Raw genomic sequence first — 10,591 nt, forward strand, 5'->3', positions numbered from 1 at the left:
CAAAAATGCCCTCAGGGACTGAGGATGGTTTTTTCTATAGAAAAAATTGCTCAGGAACTTAGGATGGTTTTTTCTATAGAAAAAAATTTCCTCAGGAACTGTGGATTGTTTTTTCTATACATAAAATTTTGCTCAGGAAATGATAATGGTGTTTTCTGTAGAAAAAAAATTCCTCAGGAACTGAGGTTGTTTTTTTCTGTAGAAAAAAAATCCTCAGGAACTGAGGTAGTTTTTTTCTATAGAAAAAAATTTCCTCAGGAACTGAGGATGATTTTTTGTATAGAAAAAAATTTCCTCATGAACTGAGGATGATTTTTTCTATAGAAAAAATTTCCTCAGGAACTGAGGATGATTTTTTCTATAGAAACAAATTTCCTCAAGGTTTTTTCTATAGAAAATTTCCCCCGGAACTGAGGTTGGGTTTTTTTCTATAGAAAAAATTTCCCCAGGAACTGAGGTTGGGTTTTTTCTATAGAAAAAAAAAAATTCCCCAGGAACTGAGGTTGGGTTTTTTCTATAGTAAAAAATTTCCTCAGGAACTGAGGATGATTTTTTCTATAGAAAAAATTTCCTCAGGAACTGAGTAGGGTTTTTTCTATAGACAAAAATTTACTCAGGAACTGAGTTTGGGTTTTTTCTATAGAAAAAAATCCTCAGGAACTGAGTAGGGTTTTTTCTATAGACAAAAATTTCCTCAGGAACTGAGGTTGGGGTTTTTCTATAGAAAAAAATTTCCAAGCGAACTGAGGTTGGGTTTTTTCTATAGAAAAACATTTCCTAGTGAACTGAGGTTGGGTTTTTTCTATAGAAAAAAATTTCCTCAGGAACTGAGGATGGTTTTTTTCTATAGAAAAAAATTCAAAGGCGCCTTGGGACTGATGGTTTTTTTCTATAGAAAAAAAATTCCTCAGGAACTGAGGTTGGTTTTTTTTCTATAGAAAAAAATTTCCTCAGGAACTGAGGATGGTTTTTTTTCTATAGAAAAAAATTTCCTCAGGAACTGAGGATGGTTTTTTTTCTATAGAAAAAAATTTCCTCAGGAACTGAGGATGGTTTTTTCTATAGAAAAAAATTTCCTCAGGAACTGAGGATGGTTTTTTCTATAGAAAAAAATTTCCTCAGGAACTGAGGATGGTTTTTTCTATAGAAAAAAATTTCCTCAGGAACTGAGGATGGTTTTTTCTATAGAAAAAATCCTCAGGATCTGAGTAGGGTTTTTTCTATAGACAAAAATTTCCTCAGGAACTGAGGTTGGGGTTTTTCTATAGAAAAAAATTTCCTAGCGAACTGAGGTTGGATTTTTTCTATAGAAAAACATTTCCTAGTGAACTGAGGTTGGGTTTTTTCTATAGAAAAACATTTCCTAGCGAACGTAGGTTGGGTTTTTTGAATAGAAAAAAAATCCTAGGGAACTGAGGTTGGGTTTTTTCTATAGAAAAACATTTCCTAGCGAACGTAGGTTGGGTTTTTTGAATAGAAAAAAATTCCTAGGGTTTTGGGTTTTTTTCTATATTTTTTTTATTTTTTTTCCATAGGAAAAAATAAAAACGAATTTCCTCAGGAACTGAGTAGTTTTTTTTTCTATAGAAAAAAAACCCTCAGGAACTGATGAGGGGTTTTTCTATAAAAAATAATTTTTCTGTAGAAAAAAATATCTTAGGAACTGAGGAGGGGGTTTTTCCATAGAAAAAATCCTGAAGAACTGATTTTTTTCAAACAAAATAAATTCCTCAGGAAGTAAGGATAGTTTTTTTTTTGTAGAAAAAAATGTTTTGTATAGAAAAAATGTCTTCAGGAACGGAGGATAATTTTTTTCCTATGAAAATTAATTTGGTTAGGCACTGAGAATGGCTTTTCTTTCAATAAACAAAATTGATCCGGAACTAAGGAATGTAGGACCTGAAAATAATACTCAGAATAAGTCGAGGAATATTTCTATAAACCTTTCACTGAGGAAACTTAGAAAATAGATTTTTTCCTTTAGAAAGAAATACTTCTGGACCTGAGAAAGAAATTTTAGGAAAAAAAAATCCTCAAGACAGACGAAGAAAATATTTTTGTAGGTCATGAGGAATAATTTCTTTCAGGACATGAGGCGCAACAAATTTAACCTCCGAACAATTTTTTTTATATTTCTTATTTATTTATAAAAAAATATGTTTTTTCATTGGTAAAATGTATCCTCAGTTATAAGAAGGATTTTCTATAGGAAACATTATCAGGGTATAACAAAGTTTTTTTATAAAAAAAAAATCATGGTTTTAATATTTTTTCAGATTCTGAGAAGAAAATTTTCTATAGCAAAAAATGTCCTTGGTTCTGACATATATGAAAAAAATCATGTTTATATTTAATTAATTTTAATACCCACCACTCTTATACTAATTATTTAAAAAAATATTAAAATACTTAGGTATCTTAAAAACAAACTTATGTCTAACAAACCTGATCGGCATTTTCATTACCTAAATTATAATTAATTAATATGTATATCACAAAAGAATATGTTATAATTTAAATATTGAGCGATACAAAGTGTTAACATTTAGTAGTGGGTTTAAAAAAAAAAAAACAATTCGTATCCAAGACAAAAAGTGTTAATTTAATAACCAAACTAAGGTTAACCGGAACTTTCAATTTAGTTTTTTTGTTTTTGTTTTGTATTTTTTTTTTTAATTTTTGTAGTCTTAGTCTTTACGTCTAACATTAGTGGCAACATGTAAATCACACATTTTTATTACTTTTTTTTAATTACATATCAAAAAAGCCGGTTTGATTATTTATTGCAAAAATGAATAATAAGTTCAGCATCGTTTAATCGATAAAGTTGTTTGTTGGGTCTATGCGGTACGCATGCGTATTGGTAAACAGAATAGTAAACAACAACAACAACAAAGCAAATGTAATCTCTGAACACAAGACAATGTTCAGCAGTAACATTTTTGTAACGACCAACAAGAACGATCACATTGGCGGAGCAGAACAACAAAAAAAAAAAAAGGTTAATGGTCAACGACAGATCATTCAACTCTGAAGATGAACTCCAAAGAACAACAACAATGCCAACAAACAATCATGCAACAATAGGCCATGGCAAAAAAAAACAAGGATCCAAACATGAAGTAACAATCATCCAAAGAGAGAGGGAGATAGAGAGAGTTGCATGGATGCTAGACCCTTGGGAACTGTTTACAGATCACTAGGAGTTTTTGTTTTGTTTTCCCTCTTAGAACAAGAAACAAGTATTATAACAACAAGAACAACAACAAACTAAATGAAAGAAAAACCAAAACAAAACAGCAACAACAACATCAATAAGGCCAAAAGCTCAAGAAGTTTAATAACCACAATTGGCTATTTTTATAACAAAATAGCAACAACAACAACAAAGATAACAAATCATGCATGCAACCAACAACTATCAATGTTTAGGCCATGAAAAAAGCATAGAAGAGGAGGAGAAGAGCAGAGGAAGCAAAGAAGATAGAGCAGAGCATAGAAAAAAGCATCAAGAGATGGAGTAATGTTGCCGATACTGATGCTGCTGAGGATGATGATGTTGTTGGTGATCATCAAAATGCTGTTGTGTTCTGTTCTGTATTTTTTAGACGTTGTGCGGAGTGTGGACAAAAATAGAAATGACCACACAAAAGGAAGAATGAAGAAATTCAATGTAAGAAGATCGATGTCGTATGCAAGAAGATAGCTGAGGAAAAGCAAGAGGATAAAAGCCATGAGACAAAAGAGTCAATTATGTGGATATGGTGCCCACATTATGTGGATAAAATGGATAAAATCTGAACATATGGATAATTTATTTATTTACTCAATTTGGATAATATGGGAGAATATTTCACAATTTTTTGGATAACGTGGATACAAGTTGTCAATGGAAAAATATACCAAATCTTTAAGAAAAAATATAATTAACAATGTGGATAAAAAAATGCGGATAACGCGGATAAGCATTACACACCACTATCCGAATACAATTATATGCGGATAATGTAAATATATTTTTTTACTCAATTAGTATTACTCAGATAGTGATTTCAGAATTTTTTGGATAATGCAGATAAAAATTTGGATACCATGTATAAGTATTTCACATCTTCCAAATCATGTCAATTAATCATTTACAACATGGATAATATTATTCACATTGTAAATAACTAATTTGGATAATGTGGATAAACATTCAAACCCCTTTGGATAATGCGGATAAACCACTTATCACATTTGAAAAATTTGGATAAGCAATATAAATCATTATACAACATATCTGGAACATTTGGATAACGCGGATAACCATTATACATAATTTGGATAATGCGGATAACAATTTCATATATGTGGGATAACGCGGATAAATTTTCTACTTTATTTGGAGCGCTTGCTTTCGTTTGGACAACGCGGATAAACATTTCTCTTTAATTTAAAAGCACGGATAAACGTTCTACGTCATTTGGATCTGCAATTGCAATTGGATAATGTGGATAAACATTATGGCTCATTTGAAAAAGTGTGGATAACGATTCCACATAAATTGGATAAAATGGATGACCATTTCACATAATTTATATAACGTGGATAAGCACAGATAAACTTAGATACATGGGATAAGTTGTTTATTTTATTTGGATAATGTGGATAACGATTAAACATCATTTGGATTTCTCTTTAATTTAAAAGCACGGATAAACGTTCTGCGTCATTTGGATCCGCAATTGCAATTGGATAATGTGGATAAGCAATATGGCTCATTTGGCACAAAAGTGTGGATAACGATTCCACATAAATTGAATCACATGGATGACCATTTCACATAATTTATATAACGTGGATAAGCACGGATAAACTTACATGGGATAAATTGTTTATTTTATTTGGATAATGTGGATAACCATTGAAAAGCATTTGGATAACGTGGAAACGTATTTCAGGGGTGGATAAAATATTCACATATTTTGGATAACTCGGATAAACGATCTAAATCCTTTGGATAACGAAGATAAACATTTCCCATCATTTATATAAACTGGATAGGCAATAACATATATTTAAAACTGTGGATAAGCATTCCGCTTCAATTGGATAACACGGATAACAACTTCACATTATTTGGGTAACGCGGATAAATGTTATTTTTTATTAGATAATGTGGATAAGAGTTACCCACTATTTGGATAACGCCGATAAAGATTGTACTTCACTTCAAGAGATTAGATAATGTAGATAAAAATATGTTCTTTGCTTGGATAAAATGTATAAGAACTGCACATAATTGTGATAATGTGGGCAAGCAATAGTGAGAATATTATCTATGCTATGTTATCTATCATATTTTAACAACAAAACGAATTTATCTATAACATTTATATTTTGCGGATAAGTTATCTAAATTTTTCGGATAAAGTGGATAAGTTATCTATGATGTTTGGATGATCTGGAATTAATTATCTAAGAGTTTTGGAAAATGTGGGTAAATTATCTATGAAATTTGGTTAAATTAGATACATTATCTATGATATTTCAATAAGATGGGTAAATTATCTAAGAAATTTGGATAAGTTAGATACTATATATATATGATATTTGGTTAATGCAGATGCATTATCTATCGTTTTTAGATTATTTCAATAAGTATCTTTGGTATTTTGATAATGTAAATATGATATCTACAATGTCTGAATAATGTAGATAAATTATCTATGATGTTTGAATAGCGAAGATAATTCATATTTAATGTTTATATAAGGTGGATAAATTATCTACCGAGGTTAGATGACGTAAATAAGTATTATTCGATGTTTGCATCATAGATAAACTATTTACGAGTGGATAAGTCATCTATGAAGTTCAGACAATATGTGAAAAATATCTACAATATTTGAATAACGTGGATAATTTATCTACAATGTTTGTATAATGTGGATAGATTATCTACGATGTTTTGATAAATTGAATAAGTTATCTTCGATGTTTGGAAAATGTGGATAAATTATCGATGATGTGTTGATAACGTCGAGAAGTTATGTGTCGAGTTTGGATAACGTAGATAATCTATGCACGACATTTAGCTAATATGTATAGATTATATAAGTCATTTCGGTAACGAAGTCTGGATATTGCAGATATATTATCTATGGAAGTATGTTATCTACAATATTTATATAACATAGATAAGCTGCATCCGATATCAGGATAATTTGAATATATTATCTATGATATTTGCGCGTGAGATATTTACTTTTGATATAGTAGATAAGATATCTATGACATTTTGATAACGTGGATAAGCTATACAATATATTTGGATAACGCGGATAAGTTATCTATGATATTTTGTTAGCATAGATAAGTTATATGTGATATTAGCATAATAATCCATGATATTTGATTATCGCTGATATGTTATCTATGATATTACATGAGCAGATGCTATATTTTTTTTTTGGTTTCCGTGGATATGTTATCTACGATTTTTACACAACATGGATAACTTATCTATAATATTTAGATAGCATGGATAAGTTATCTCCGACATTTTAAAGATGTGAATTAATTATCTGTGGCATTCAAAATAGCTTGGATAAATTATTTACGATATTTAGAAATCGTGGATAAACTATCTGGAACATTTTGATGGCCAGAATAAGTTATCTATGATATTTGGATAACATGGATAATTTATCTACACGAATAATGGGGCTATCCTCGTTATTTAGATGTGTTTTATAATGCGAACAAATGTTAAAAAAAATAGGATAAATTATCTATGATATTTAGAAATAATGGATACGTTATCTGGAACATTTAGGTGGCCAGGATAAGTTATCTACGATATTTGAATAACATGGATAATTTATCTACGAGGGTACAAGGATTATCCTCGTTATTTTGATGTGGTTTATAATGCGAACAAAAGTTAAAAAATGTGGATAAATTATCTATGATATTTAGAAATCGTGGATATGTTATCTGGAACATTTTTAAGGTCACGATAAGTTATCTACGATATTTAGATAACTTGGATAATTTATCTGCAAGAATACTGGGGTTATCTTAGTTATTTAGATGTATTTTATAATGGGAAAAAAATTTATCCAAGTTTTTAGGACCTTCTGAGAAACTTCACCATATATCCAAGAGAGTAAAAAGATGATTGTATTCTCAGAGCAAAAGAAGCGGTTAGACAGAGAGAGCATGCCAGCCAGCCAGGCAGTCAAGTCAAGCAAAGAATTAATGCAAACAACAATGAATTTATAGAACATATCGAAATGTGGAGCGGAAGGTTAGAGAGAGAGAAAGTGTGAGTGCACGAAAGAGAGTGGGAGAAAAACATTTGCAACGATTCGAACATTGAAAAAAAGTGTTTAGATCTGTACCGTGGCATTGTGGGCGTGTGAAAATCGTCTCAAATGGAAATTGAATTGACTGAAACGCCGACCAGGACTTGTCGGTATATCCGAATCATGTAACTTCTGACCATTACTATCACAATTATTATTATCGATGGCTGGATCAATTTGAACAATAAGACGAGGCAGGGATGAATGTGGCGACAATTCCGATACGGGATGATGATGCTTCCCAGTTGGTGAGTGGTGGTGATGTTGGAGAAGATGGAAATTTAATAACGACGATCTATGGGTAATATTCTTTGTTTCTTCATCCGTTACTGCTGGTGCTGCCGCCGGAGGAGAAGATTTATTTTTACGTTCGACAACATCTTCTTCATCTTCCTCCTCATCGTCCGTGTGAAACAAAGGTAAATGCAGGGTATGTATGTCACGATGGCCCGTCTGGTGAAGACCTCGGACGAGGGCACTAATCGTCGGTGCATTATAGCTGCGAGCTGTATCGCTATGTGGAACATGACCACTACGCACTTTATGAATGGATGGTGGTAATACCGCAGCAGAATCTGTTTTACCTTTCACATTTGGGGATGAGGAGTGCAGGTCTTCCTCTTCTTTCTGTTGTTGTTTTGGGGATTTTGGGTTATTCGCATCATCATCATTCTTCTTCATGTCTGGTCGGCGGTGATTAATAATATTTAATTTTTCGGATTATGAAGTTGTTGTTTGGTTTTGTGTGTGTGTCTTTTATTGTTTCGTTGCTGAATTTTGATTGGTATTAATTGTGGTTCGATTGCTTGGTAGGTTGATCAGTTGGTTCTTTATGAAGGTGTTGTCACCGTCCTGCAGTGCAGAAGAAATTTAGTTGGCAGTAGTGGTGGTGGTGATGGTGATGTCCCATAAACTGTCATCTGTTTTTTTGTTGCCAGATAAAGAAAGGATGCATTGTTTATGGCCAATGTTGGTGTATAAGCGGCGAAGAGAAGTGTTACGCCGAACAAGAAAGAAAGAAAAAAAAGAGCAAGAAGAAGATGAAGAAATTGAAGACACGATTTCATTTTCAGTTTTTTAGTTGGTGGGGTTATTTTTAGTTTTGCACGAAATACCAACAACGGAACAAGGGAATTCAAATCTTCTTTGTAAACTCAAAATTTCGATACAAATTGAAATTTGTGGTATTGTTTCAGCAAAGAAGTAGAAGAAGACAAGAAACGTACGCACATAAACACTGAGAGAATAATTGAAGGTAATTAATAAAATTGTGTTAATTTGTATTGTAATTTAATTTAGTATTCTAATTAGGGGGATAAATTATCGGCAAACCTGCTGACAACAAATATAAATGATATACAAATTTTTTTGAGATGTAAATTAGATTTCTACAATCAATGGATAAGTTATCTAAGATATTTAAAATAAATTATTTGCGCGGATAACTTATCTAAGATATTTTCATAATTTAGATACAACTTTTACAACCTTTTAAAAGCATGGATATATTATCTACAATATTTAGATAACACGGATAAGTTATCTATGGCATTAAAATAACACAGATAATTTATCTATGATATTTGGGTAATGTTGAAATGTCTTTGGGATGTGAATAAGATATTTATAGTAAAGTGAATAAATTATCTACGACTTGCGGATATAGTGGATAAGTTATCTATGATAATTGGATAAGGTATATATTAGTTATAAATGGCATATAAATAATGTTGATAAGTTATCTATCAGATTTGGATACTGTGGATAAGTTATCTATGATATTTCGATAAGGTGGATAAGTTATCTATATTTATATAACACGGATATGTTATCTAAGACACTTAGATAAATTATGAACAATATTTAGATAATATACATTAGTTATTTATGACATTTAGATAACAGGGATAAGTTATCTACGATATTTTGAATAAGCTATCTACGTGAATAACTTATCTACGATGTTTGCATAATGTAAATAAAATTTCTACGACATTTGGAAAACGTGGATATGTTATCTATGATATTTAGATAACGCTGATATGTTATCTATGACATTAAGATAGCATGGATTAATTATCTCTTATATTTGGATAAGGTAGATAAGTTATTTATTATGTGGATAAGGTATCTATTGTATTTGGATAACGTGGATAAATTATCTATGATATTTAGATAACATTTATAAATAACTTCTGGTATTTGGATAACGTGGATAGGTTATCTATGAATTTTTGGGTTAAGTGGATAATTTATCTAAGATATTTGAATAAGCTATCTACGTGAATAATTTATCTACGATACTTGAATAATGTAAATAAAACTTCTACGACATTTGGAAAGTGTTTATATGTTATCTATGATATTTAGATAACGCCGATATGTTATCTATGACATTAAGATAGCATGGATAAATTATCTATCATATTTGGATAACGTAGATAAGTTATTTATTACATGGATAAGTTATCTATTGTATTAGGATAACGTGGATAAATTATCTATGATATTTAGATAAAGTATATAAATAACTTATGGTATTTGGATAACGTGGATAGGTTATATATGAATTTTGGGTGAAGTGGATACGTTATCTAGGACATTTAAATATTGTGGATAAATTGTCTATGATATTTGGATAACGCAGATAAGTTATTTATTATATATATATATATATAACGTGGACAAATTATCTATGATATTTAGATAACGTATTTAAATTACTTATGATATTTGGATAACGTGGATACGTTATCTATGAATTTTGGGTGACGTGGATACGTTATCTATTACATTAAGATATCATGGATAAATTATGTATGATATTTGGATAACGCAGATTTGGAAAACGGGGATAAATTATCTATGATATTTAGATAACGTATATAAAAAACTTATGGTATTTGGATAACGTGGATAGGTTATCTATGAATTTTGGGTGAAGTGGATACGTTATCTAGGACATTTAAATATTGTGGATAAATTATCTATGATATTTGGATAACGTAGATAAATTATTTATTACGTGGATAAGTTATCTATGATATTTGGATAACACCAATATATTATCTAAGGAGTATATTCAACGTGATAGGTTATCTATGACATTTAGCTCAATTATCTGCGATATTTACATAATATGCATCAGTTATCTATGACACTTAGATACCTTGGAAAAGTTATCTACGATATTTGAACATCGTTATCTAGGATATTTAGATAACTCGAATAATTTATCT

General features: G+C 30.6%; 1 protein-coding gene across 1 annotated transcript in view; it reads right to left on the reverse strand.

Annotated features, from left to right (window-relative positions):
- The window catches only part of LOC133336773 (kinase D-interacting substrate of 220 kDa-like), a gene marked incomplete at its 3' end in the record, with an annotated part of 35,183 nt that extends 27,678 nt beyond the window's left edge, over positions 1-7,505 (reverse strand). Inside the window, exon 1 of the mRNA XM_061545053.1 lies at positions 7,389-7,505. The remainder of the gene's footprint in view (positions 1-7,388) is intronic.
- Between the last annotated feature and the right edge of the window lie 3,086 nt (positions 7,506-10,591).

Source organism: Musca vetustissima, unplaced genomic scaffold (genome assembly GCF_032173495.1).
Source record: "Musca vetustissima isolate MV318-11 ecotype Yass unplaced genomic scaffold, APGP_CSIRO_Mvet_v1 utg14081, whole genome shotgun sequence".
Taxonomy (NCBI): Eukaryota; Metazoa; Arthropoda; class Insecta; order Diptera; family Muscidae; genus Musca; species Musca vetustissima.